This window comes from Nelumbo lutea, chromosome 7, assembly GCF_056320005.1.
Source record: "Nelumbo lutea isolate HS-2025 chromosome 7, American lotus-T2T, whole genome shotgun sequence".
Lineage (NCBI taxonomy): Eukaryota > Viridiplantae > Streptophyta > Magnoliopsida > Proteales > Nelumbonaceae > Nelumbo > Nelumbo lutea.
This window is the reverse complement of record NC_142690.1, coordinates 9,774,683-9,786,446: the sequence shown is the minus strand read 5'-3', so window position 1 is coordinate 9,786,446 and position 11,764 is coordinate 9,774,683. Positions and strand designations below refer to the sequence as shown.

General features: G+C 34.8%; 1 long non-coding RNA gene across 1 annotated transcript; it reads right to left on the bottom strand.

The window, feature by feature from the left end:
• Nucleotides 1–1,879: 1,879 nt before the first annotated feature.
• On the bottom strand, nt 1,880–2,667 carry LOC148845020 (uncharacterized). Its single transcript, XR_016101676.1, has 2 exons — nt 2,168–2,667; nt 1,880–2,035 (listed from the first exon to the last, which is right to left on the bottom strand). It is a non-coding gene; the product is annotated as an uncharacterized LOC148845020 (long non-coding RNA).
• Nucleotides 2,668–11,764: the final 9,097 nt, after the last annotated feature.

The window sequence follows — 11,764 nt, the reverse complement described above, 5'->3', positions numbered from 1 at the left end:
TTTCATGCAAAATGTTTTCATACAGAAACCCAAAAATGTCTGAGTGTTTTTCTGATTTCTTCGATTGGAAATAGGAGATGAGAGTGATATTATCGCACTTAATAGTAACAGATCTCACTCCAACCCTTTTTGCTAACTGGGTTCCCAGTAAGATAACATAAGCTTCCGAAAAGATTACTGATCTTGAAATATTAGGTGCTACTTGAGCTGTAATAAAGGATCCATTCGAATCTGTGATTAAAATTCAAACAAATTACCATCCATCCATCCAAACAAATTAAGGCAAAACGATCGTGGGGGTACCGCTACGGATGCAGTACATACTCTTGATTAATTTATCTCACACTGGGAGCTCACCAGCCTCAATTCTTGTTGGATCCTATGAGCATGAGTTAGCACCGAGGATGGTTCAGCATGTAAATTATCAAAAATAACAGCATTTCTTCCTGTCCAATACCGAAAGTAAACCTATCTATATCTGCATTGGCATATGATTATCATGTTGAATTTTTTATCAAGTTTGGGTTTAAATTGCAAACATCTTATTATGTTTAAAATGAATAAAAAAAATTAGAAGTTTTTAAGATCTTTTTATTTTTTTTTGTATATATTGTTTAATTTATATTAAAATTTTCATTATTTCTTCAAAAATAAAAAAAAAAACATGGCTTGGCCTGGCCCATGGCTCGGTCTACGAACCAGCCTGGCCTGCGGCATGGCACGAACTCATGTGGGCTCTGGCTATGGGCCGTGTCAGGCCAAACCCCAAAATATCCTAGGGAGGAAAGCACGACCTGATTCGGCCCATGGGCTTACACAGCACGACCCACACTTTGCATGGGACATGATGTGCTAACTCAGCACGACCTAATATAACCTTGGCATGATCATGTTGAGTCTGAATTTCCTACCCAGCAATGATGGCTCTACCCACACTTAACCACATGAGATCAAAGCCACACATGGAGAACATCTCATGCCCTTACCTATATTTCCTATCTTTTGCCCCCATCCACGTTTTCTAGATTTTGGCCCCCCCAAGAAAAAATACTAGCTCCACCCCTACTTCTTATGGGTAGGAAATCCCGAATCAGTCATGCTGCCCATGGTGATAGTTATATACATAAATACACCAATACATGCATATTTTAAAAGGTTTAAAATTTTAGAATAATTGATCGATCACATTCTTATGATTGTTATTAAATAATAAAAAGATATAAAATACTTATCATATCAATATGCATTGATACCCAACTTGGCCAACTTTGTTCATTGGCCGTATCTATATTTTGATCCCTCTGTGAAGACAGTTGTGCTCACAGTCAATATGTTTTTTGCTTGCGAGCTTAGCATGCACGAAGTATATGAAAAATCCACGGACAAGAAGATTTCTATAGTTTAATTGGTATAAGAAAAACATCTCATCCATGCATACCCATTCAACTTTATAGACTTCTATGATCGATTCGGCAAAAACAACTTCTCATCGTGGCTATTGGGTCAAATCTATATATCATCATTCTTCAAATTTCAATCATTCAGACCATATATGTGAAATTTGGCCATGCATATATAGTCTGAATAAGGGTACGTATCCTTACGATTTGAAATCAAATTAGGAATATAGAAAAGAAACCTAATTTATATATTATTGTTGATAACAACTGACTTTTATGCTTAAATTGTATATATTAATTATTGCATTATTGAGAAAAGTGAGATTTGGCAGAGTCGTTTAACTCCTGGACATGGGCGGCACAAATCATTAATCCACATGCATTACCTTATGTATGTTCTTTGGCAATGCATTTTTATGTTTTTTTTTTTCTTTTGTTTTAATATAATTTCTGTTAATTAACAAATTAACTTCTAGATATATTATTCCAAAATTCTAACATTTATTCATGAAACAGAAAAGAAAATACAATATTGAAGGAATTCATCACTCAAATAGAGTGATAGACAATAGTATTATTCTCTAGATCTATTCCTCCACCTTTCTATCCACTTCATGCCTATGGGATGGTGATGTCTGAAACAAAACATAAAACAATGAACCAAAATTTATGTAAGCTGATTGTGTAGTAGATTTACAGAAACAGGATGGATGAAATGGAATAATGGTAATTAATTAATAAAAATAGGTAGGTAGGTAACTAGGTACCTCCACACTTCTGGCCATGGGGAAGAGGTTTGCCACAGGAGTCAGCAACGTAGACCACCTTGTCGATGCTTATAATCTGTTCCACCTGCTGAGTGACGTGCTGACACACACATTGAAAGTTGGCATTCTTCACAACGTCACAGCATGCTTGGGATGGCGGAATTTTTGGCCCAATCTTGGTCACATATTTCGTGCATTCCCTGATCAAACCTTCAATATCACTTTGGCATTCTTGTGCTGACACCTGCAGGTGCACGGCAGCCATCAACAGAGCTGCCATTATCAATATCCGAATGCTACAACCTGCCATCTCCTTCGGTCCTCTCTCGTTTTTCTTTTCTTCTACTTCTTCTCCTCGCTCTCTTCTACCTTCTCTTGCTTTGCTTTGCTTGCTGCAAGTCAGATGCTGGCAAAGGCGGGTTTTATATAGAGCCGTGTGAAGGCCTTTTTCTTTTCGAGCTCCAAATCGCTCATGCATCTTTTTCATCTCTGAGAGTCACGAGAAATCTGTTTTCCTCAACGCCCTTTTGAGTTTTGAGATTGAATGGAGATTGAATGTCGACGTAGCTTTAATAAATAAACTAATTAATTAAAGAGGGCATTCAATTGAATTGGCATTTTCCAAAAGGCTAAAGTGATTGAACTGAATCACTTATTAATAAAAGCGCGGTGGCTCGAAATTCGTTAGGAAGACCGAAGGAATTATCCACATCGATCCCATCTGACAAATTTTAGGTAATGGTTACTGACTAGCTGTTGGCCTGTTGCACGGGTGGTGTTATAACAGATGAAACTTAATTTGTAGTTGATCTCTTTACGCTACCCGGATCAATAAATGTTATAAAGAAAGTAAGGTTGGAAAACGGACTAGATTTCTTGAAAATTTAAATTTTTATCATTAGTTTTCTAAGGTGGTAAGATTGAATTGAAAATTTCCAGGCTTCAGTAGATTGAGCTCAAGTATATATAGAACTGGATTAGGGATTTTGATTGGGGGTATAGTTTGGCTGTTGGGGGCTACGGTGGTAAATGGGTGGATTGGGTTGGGTTGGATTGGGTAAGGGTTGAATGTAAATTCATCACGATTCATCATCAATCATTGTTAAAGGGTCATAACCGATCTTAACCTTAATACATCCTGACTCACCCATATTGATTCACCTGACCCATCTATATTGATCCTTAGGTTACATTTGGTTTGCGAGAAAGGAATGAAAAAGTAGGAATATTCTTTAAATATTTTATTTTCTCAAGTTTGGTTTGTGGGATCGATGCACAAAGATGGGACAGGAAAATTGTAGGACGTAATTTCTCAAAAAGTGGAATGCGGGGTCACACCAAAACAATGCGACCCCGGTGGGAAAGGAAAAATGAGGGAAGTTTTATCGGGGCTTGTCAGAGAGGGTTCATCTTCTCCATTTTATGTGTCAAGCAGATCTCTCCAACAAATGACATAACAAACTTTGTTCTCATGTTCCCTAGTCAAGGTAAGACTACATTTAGATTCCTCGTGACTAGCGGTGGCAATTGGATGAGTTGGGTCAACCCAACCCATCTAACCTGCTAACCCATTAATGACCCAATTATATAAAATTAAATGAATTGGGTTGAATCCAAACCTGCATTAACCCAATCTGACCCGTCCAAACCCATTAACCTTATATTTATGTACTTAAAAAAAAAAAACTCTCTCTTGACAAATAAGTTGGTCATAGTTTAATGGTAATAGTAGTTGTTATTTACCCAAGTGGTGAATGTTCAAATCACATTGCATGCATGTTATTTTTACAAAAGCGGCGAAGCCATTTGACTATGTTTAGGTTTCAGGTTTGACTAAACTACTTAGGTTCAAACCGGTTAGACCAACTTGAACTATCTAATTTGATTTTTTTTGAACTAATCACACCAAGGGTGGTTGAACTGTTTAGATCTGGATCAGTCCTATCGGACTAGACTAGACTGGTTTAGTCAATGGTGGATTGACTTTGCCCGACCCATGTCAGGTTCATGCACTAGTTTTGGAACCAAACCAATTGGCCCAAAGTGGGTCAAGAGAAGTGAATCGGGCCAGTCTGAGTTCGGGTTTGGTTGTGTGGATACGGGCTGGACCAAACAATCCAAACCAGGCATGGCAAGTGGGGTAGATGTCTGAACCCATTTTGGATTCGGGTCAACCTGGATCGACATGTCTTGGGTCGGGTCGATTTCAGGCTGGGTTGACAGACCCAAATGAACCAAACTGAGGTGATTAGGTCTGTTCATATTTAGACTATCTTGATTTGAATTTATGTCGATTTGGGTGAAGTGTGTTGATTTAAGACAAAACTAACTTTAGCCAATAATTAATAAAAAATCAATGCATTAATTATAAATTATTTCATTCAAATGAAGAAAATTAAAAAAATGGCTAAGGAATTGATACTTATTTATGTAGTGGTTAACCCAATGATTATCCACAACCCAACCCATTTAAATTGACCCAATGGATGATCAACTCATTTCCAACCCACCAAGTAAATGGGCAGATTATATGGGTTCAACGGATTGGGTGAAAAATTGCCACCCCTACTCGTGACTTACTCACTAATTGGTATTACCACTGTGGCTGCCTTGGTCTACAACACCACTGCGGCTGCCTTGTAGGCCTATGTCAATCATTTCCATGCATCAATACCTTTCTGAGCTCTTTTTACTAAATATAAGAAAAGCCAGGTCTGAGTTTTTGTCACCGACATGAGTTCAATATCTCAGGTTTCAGTTTTTCTAGGTCTGAACTTTTCACCCACTTGTATGAAAGGGCTTTGTCTAATTTCTATTTTTTACAACGTCTCAAAACAATCCCAACTCCTCCATTGATGCATAGGCTGATTTTGTACAAGATTCCTCAAATTGGCGGGTCTGTATTGTACATGATTATTCTGCACTTTTTTTGCTCTGTTTCATTTCTAGTGTTTTGCCTTGTTTCAATTTAATTAGTCAAATTTATCACCTTCCACCAAACCTCCATTCCTAGTTTCAAAACTAGGCTTAGCATTCTTCGTTGCTCATTGATTCGTAACTAATTATGCACACTGATTAAATATCTAACTAATGTGGTCTTTTGTTTGTTTTTCTTTGTGGTCATAGTTTATTTTGAGGCCTTGTTCACTTTTTGGTAAATTACTTATCCGGGTAAATGCTGTTACCTGGGTAAGTTTTTCCTTGGAAACACTTATCCGGGTAAGTGCATTTACCCACGTTCTTTTATTTTTCGTATAAATAAGGCAATGACCATTTTATCCATAAAAATTCATTAATAAAAGGGGCATTTTTGTCTCATTCAAGTGTTGACAACTTTCTCCCTAGGTGAGAAAGTTATTTACCCACCTAGGAGATGGGATACTCAGGAAAATAAACTTTCCCTGTTCCCCACAGAAATCTGAAAAAAAAAACATGAGATTCTTGGTCAGTGGAAACCAAAATCCCATTGACCAACTTCCCCCCTCTCAAAATCCAAAAAAAGAATGCTCCCTGAGTATTAAATAAGAAGTTTTTTTTTTTTCTGTTTTCTTTTAAGCCAAGAAGATGTTTTGAATTTTCATCCCCACCAAATGGTCAATGGGATTTACAAACCCTTGTTTAAATTTTCCCTCAAGGTAGTATAGAGGAAATAATAACCATTCCTTCTAGTCACTTGCACCTGATCAATTGCTATGAAAACATTCAAATTCTTACATTTACACAGTAAAATCTGCATACAAGTTCTTTATACAGTCCTGTCCCAGCTATTTTCATCAAGTGGTACAATGGAAATATATATGGTAGCTAAAATTTCATTTAGATTCCATGTTTTCCTATGAAGAGTTTACTAGGATGCAATTCCCATTATGGACAAGCTTTTTTTCTTACATGGAAGATAAAGAATGTCTTATCTGTGCCGTACATCGGGAAACAATGCATCCTTTATTTTTCTTCTGCCATTTTGCAAGAGAAATTTGGTTGGCTCTCCATTTGAACATCTTTTAGCAAGCACTAAGATGTTCCATGGAATCATCACAGAATGGAAACAGATTAAAACTCATTAAAAACATTGCCCAAATCTGAATAGAGACAAGCATTGGAGAAGGTTGCTATTGTATTCTAGTTTATACAAGAAAGATGCTATAAACAAAAGATTGCATGGAAACATAAATCTTGATCCCATGGCTATAGCTATGGTTGTAAGAAACTTCACTCTTTCTAGTTTCTACTACTACTAGGATACAACAATATAGAGTTCTTTTATTAAAACCTGTAGTTATGGAGAATGTACATATGGTTATATCTTATGTTAATAGGGCTGTTATAGTTTGTGTGCTAATCAAGCAAAATTGCAGGGTGATTGCAGTGGTAGGTTGCACACCTCAACATCTGAATCCTTTGAAATCTAAATGACATGCAAATATTTTTTCTAATGTTGTAAAGGCAAAATCTAACAAATAAATATTTTTTCTAATGCAATGTATATAGTTATGTGTTTAAACATCCTAAATTAGATTGTAACTGGTGTGATAAAATATATAGGAATGAAGTAATAAAGATATTTGCAGAAAAATTAGATAGCTCATAAAATAGCATAAACTATTTGTAAGAAGGGAATCGATTTGTGGTATTCCCTTCATTAGGCATTGATGGACAAATCTTTTTGAATATAATATAATATTTTATTTTTGGGTTTGGTTGACAAAAAAAAGTAAATCACGCATTTTTTTCTCAATTATTTTTTCACAAAACAAACATGGAAAAAGGAATATTCCTATTATTTTCCCATGTATAACCAAATGATGGAAAGTGAAATTTTCACATTTTCTCATCTCATCCTCTCCCATCCCACCCAAATGGAGCCTTAACCACCCTCACCCATAACCCACCTACCATCACATATAAATATAAAAATGGGTCAGGATGATCCATATACCTAAAATAATAAATTTTGAGAGAATAATCTCTTTCAAGACTACCATGTGACAAAAACAAGTCAGGTCAACCCGTACACCAAAAAATGCAAAAATTGTAGTTAAATATAGAAGATAGTAGAAAATTTGCAAAAAATTGCAGAAAAATACAAAAATACCAGAAATTTACAAAAATGCAAAAAAACTAAAAAATTACAGAAAATTCAGAACTTTTGCAAAAAAAATGAAAATATGCAAAAAATACCAGAAATTTGTAGAAAATGCATGAAAAACACCAAAAAATGCAAAAATTATGCAGAAAAGCACAAAAAATTGTAAAAAATGCAAAAAAACTAAAAAGTTTTAGAAAATGTGGAAAATACCAAAAATGCAAAAAAAAAACCAAAAAATTATAGAAAATGCGGAAAATAACAGAAAATTTGTAGAAAATGCAAAAAAAGCATAACTTTTATAAAAGTGCTTTTGCAAAAGTACTTCTATAAAAGTACTTTTGTAAAGTGCTTTCATAAAAACACTTTTAGAAAAGTGCTTTTATGCTTTTATAAAAGTGCTTTTATGCTTTCATAAAAGTGTTTTCATAAAAGTACTTTAATAAAAGTCCTTTCATGTAAAATTACTTTTGTAAAATCGCTTTCACAAAAGTGCTTTCATGTAAAAGTACTTCCGTAAAAGCCCTTTTCATAAAATTGCTTTTGTAAAAGTGTTTTTGTATAAAATTGCATGTGAACATGAAATTTAATAAAATCTATTTTATTTCACTTTTAATCCCAAAATGAAATGTGGCATGGTGGTTTGGAAGTATAATGAGATGTAGGCAAATTAGTAGGCCTGAGTTCTAGTCATTTTAATTGTTTTTTTTTTTTTGAGATTTGGCGAGTATAGATACAGTTGTATTTGACCCAACCCATCTTGACCCATGCGAACCAACCCATCCTGACCCTAATGGGTACACTCAACCCAATCCACCCCTGACCCTTTTCCACTGACCCTAATGGGTTACTTGACCCGTATTGACCCACCAATAGATTGGGTGGGTTGGGTGGGTCAAATGGGTTGGGGTCAAGATTGCCAGCCCTATTGGGGGCCAACAACCTATGCTGTTGAGATAGTTTTTCCTAACCATCTTGTAAAGCTCTTTTGTGGGTTAGGCTTTGAACTCAAGAATAATGTGTTATTTTTGTAAAAGCAATGACATTTGGGAATGGTGTCATATGTTGGTCTTGGTATATTTTGTTGTAGTTATATATAGTTCAATCTAGAAAGTTGAGCTCTGTTGTCCAACTTGAAGCCTTGAAAGGCTTTCAAAAGTTAAGTCACCCATGACTCAAAGTACTTGTAGATTAGACTCTACAAGTGCAACGATTTCTAGAAGTGAATTGGGGTTGAAATTCACGTTGAGCATTTCTTAAATTTTAAATGGATTTGGCCCTAGGGCTTATCCCAATGCAATGTAAATTCTTCAATGAATATTAGATTAAATAGGCCCTTAGGCCAGTAACCCATTGTTTCTTTCACCTGGTGTGTAGGTGTTTTATTATGGGAGTCCCTTGCTGAGATTATGGGTGAAAGTCGAGCAGGTGGGGTTGAGTTAAGGTCAACCCGAGCCCAAATGAAGTTGGAGATGCCTTTATGGAAATGAAACCACTATGGCATTTGGCAGTAGAAATGAAGTAAGCTTTTGTTATAGGATTGGTTGGGAGTTGTTAGAAAGAAAGACAATGAACTCTTAGAAACACTAACAAGTTACCTGTTAATCTCAATTTTTTTTTGGTTGGATTGTTAATCTCAAGTCAGGATTAGTTGAATTTAACAGTACATAGCATTTTGTAGAACCAATGATAATGCCCCACATTAGTCATAAATGCTAAATGAAAGATTGATCAGTGGTTGTACACCCCATTGTAATGGCGCTGCAATTCAAAAGTTCTATCTAAGTTTTGGTGAATGGTTCTCACATTTGTACACGGATTGATGTTGCAGCATGATTAATCTAGAGTTTAAGTTGAGAAATTTTAGTTGAAAAATATCAATGTTTTGAACATAAAGGGGTAATATTGTTTCTTGCACCAATTTTATTATTTTAAAATCCTATTTTATTATTTTCTACCAAGGTAACCAACCTAAAATCGGAACTGTTTTGGCCATTGGTTTTCAAGTCGACGGTTCAGCCATCTGTTCCAAGTGAACGATCCATTCCAATTAATAAATAAAGAATTAAGAATAATTAAAATAAAAAATGACAAAAAACCATTGAACAGGTTGACGGTTTGATTGCCGGAGTCAATAGGTTGCTGACCAATTCAACGATTTTTGGCCAAGAAGTGGGTTTAGGGTAAAAATGGAACTGGTTGGCTGGACGGTTATCAAGCTAAACGGTCCAACAATACGGGTCAATGAAGGTTCAAAAGCACTGGTTTCTACAACCACAAGGTCTACAACAAAACTTGATAACCTCTTTTTAGTTGCATTGAATCCTATGATATGGGATAGTTGAGATGTGTAAGATATTGGTTTCCATTTGTTGTGATTTTGAAGATTTGGTCCATAGATTAGATCTTTTTAGGGACGTTGTGATATGGGTTTGCATTTATTGTGGTAAGCCTTTCTCAGTTGCATTGATTCATGTGATATGGCTGTTCTAGTCATAAATGTATTTGTATATCTCCCAAAAACAATAAACTACCACAATATTCTAATACTCGTAAAAGGAGTCTAAGTGTGTGTTTTGTTCCGTGAACATTTTATGATAGGCGTTTATCAAAACTTCACCATGTCATCGACAAATCAACATTTTTCTCATCATGTTCATCTGTATGCATTTATATTAATAAAAGTGTGTTTTGATTTATGTGTGCACCAACTGTTGGGGGAAGCTTCATTTTAACGCTTCCCCAACGGTTGAGTGTTTATTCACTGTTCCGCTAATGTGTCGCCTAGTGGCGTCTAGTTGTTAATAAATGGTTTATCAAGTACTTTTCTCGATTTTGAAGACAAATCAAGTATAAATGTTTATTTAATAAACAGAAACTATACCAAACACATATTGAATCTCATTGTTGCATCCCAGGAACAACTCAACGTAAAATCTTTCTAATTTCATCTTCTCTTTGGTTATGATTGTAAATTTGAAGAATAATTAAGATTTAAAAAGTCTTTCAATTCATTCTATCAAATGTAATGGTCACAAGATATATTTACATATTTTTGAAAGCATAGGGTATATTTAAATCAATTTATAAAAACTAAAGGTATGTTTAAGTCTTTTACTCAAAAAATAATGTGCATGTGATTTTAATATAAATGGCACTAAACATTTCATTAGCAGGTGGGCTCTTTATGTTATGTGGGGCTAGTTATATTAGATTGCATATCTATTAGTATATATTAAAACAAAGATGACCACATCAAATGGCCACTTCTTTCTCTCTTAGCCCAATTGATAGTATTCATAGCCCCTCTTCCTTATACAATTCCTTGCTATCTCAAGAAACTACTTCAGCTTCCCGAAACCCCTCATTGTCCCTTTCCAATGAGAGAAAATCACGGGCTGTTTATTTAAAGATGTATTGAAAATAAATGCTCAGAAAATGCAATCAAAGCTACACCCTTGGGACAAAATGACATGTGGTAGTTATAAAGAGAGAGGGACAAGGATAGGACCAAGTGTTGTGGAGATAAATTTTCCATTTTCTTCTTCTTCTCTCCCCTCCTTTTGATTTTTGCTTCCTTGTTTTCCTTTCTAAATTTTGTTTTTGATTTTTGATATCTTTTCATGAATGCCTTCTATTTGAGGATGTTAACTCCCCTGTTCTACTATGTTTGTTTTCCAAAAGAACAAAAGCATAAAAAACTTAATTATTTTCTCTTATGTTTCAATAACACTTAATTATTTTCTCTTTCACTATTTATTTTCATCCAAGTTCATTTTTGCTAATATTGTTTTATATTTTCAAACTTTTTGTTTCACACACAAAGCTCACATTGATCTCATATGTTTTTTTTTTTTTTTTCAAATTTGATTGTCCCATCAAACAACTTAGAAAGGTGTGAAGGGAAGAAAAAAAGCATCTCTCCAAGGTACACCTGATCATTCTTAGTTTAAGTTCTAAAACAAAGAGAGGTTGGCAATACTTGGGCTGATTTTTTGTTGTTTTGTGGCATTTAATCGATTTCCTATCAGAAATTGAATTATGGGGACTGAACAACGTATCTATCAAGTTTTGGATAGCAAATGGGGTTGTATTTATGACTTCTACATGTTACTGAGTTTGGTTGTTAGATGAAATGAGTGAACACTCTTATCACAAAATTAGGTCAAGAAGATAAGTTATGTGGGTTGGGTTTGAACTAAATTCAAATGCCAGTTACAATGGCTTAGAGCATTGGTTTGATTCAGTCTAGATTGATTCAATTTGATTGAACTGGTTGGCTTTGGTGTTGTGATTATAATCAAACTATTAAATAAATAATCAATTAATTAATAGTAAACTAGCCCATAATTAAAAGTCTATGGTCCTTTTTTTGTTTGCCTTTTGAACCATTGTGTTGTGTTGAAATAGCAATGTACATAAGAAATGTTGAAGCAATCTTTTTTTTTAAGATAAAATAACTATATTAGCTAGGAGAAACATTAATAAAGTTCAGAACATTAGGTATCCCCTTA